The following is a 1,138-nucleotide window of genomic DNA, read 5'->3' as shown; positions in this document are numbered from 1 at the left end:
CTCCACCCTTTACCCACCAGGCACCGTCACCGAGATTCCAACCAGGGACCCTCAAATTGAAAGTCCAACGCTTTAACTCACTCAGTACGGCCAGTCCTCTCTTCTCCTCTACACAGACCCCTCGGATGTCCAGTGGGTGTCTCAATGACCCAACCTTTAGCTTCCGTCGTCAGAATTGTGGTATTCTTTGTCAACATTCACCTCTGCAGTATAAGAGCCTTCCGCTTGCAATATTTTGATGGTGGTTATTGGGGTGAAACGCTGTTAACGTCGTCTCTTTCGCCGTTCGTATGGAAAGAGTTAACCATTCGGCAGTTGCACCCCGTCTGATTTGTACACGTCCCACTACAGCTGCATGAAAAACGTGAGGGAATGATGCAGGATGGAGATGCAGACGCTTGGTATCCACAGACATGTTCAGTGCGTTGGCCAGGACCTGAGAGCTTACCAAAATGCTTCAGGAATGTTTCAGTTTCAGTTTCAGTAGCTCAGGGAGGCGTCACTGCGTTCGGACAAATCCATATACGCTACACCACATCTGCCAAACAGATGCCTGACCAGCAGCGTAACCCAACGCGCTTTGTCAGGCCTTGAGGGAAAAAATCAAATCAAATCAAACACAAAACAAAAAAACCCCCACCTAAATAACTAAGTAAATAATAATAATATCATTAAAAAATAACTAACTAAATAATAATAATAATGAAAATAAAATAAATAAATAGATAAATAAATAAATAAAATAAACAAAAAAACCAAAACAAACAACAACAATGATGATAAATAAGCAAATAAATGTAAAAAAAAAAAAAGAAAGAAAAAAAAAAAAAAAAAAGCACAGGAATGAAAGAGATGAACTGAACACTGCCCCCAGTGTCTCCACTGGATTATCAGACATGTTCACCCTGCCAAGTCTAAACACATGGCGACAAATCCATCGTTTTGTTGTTGTTGTTGTTGTTGTTGTTGTCTTTTCAAGGAGGATATGTACTGTATGAATCTAGAAATCAGACTTCTCGGTCACACGTCTGTTTCTCGAATATTTTTTTCTCTTCTCCTCTTCATTAAAAACAACAAACTTGAAAAACAGAAACAAAAAAAGAATCACACACACACACACACACACACACACACACAC

Source organism: Babylonia areolata, chromosome 5 (assembly GCF_041734735.1).
Source record: "Babylonia areolata isolate BAREFJ2019XMU chromosome 5, ASM4173473v1, whole genome shotgun sequence".
Classification (NCBI taxonomy): Eukaryota; Metazoa; Mollusca; class Gastropoda; order Neogastropoda; family Buccinidae; genus Babylonia; species Babylonia areolata.
Note: the sequence above shows the minus strand (reverse complement) of the source record.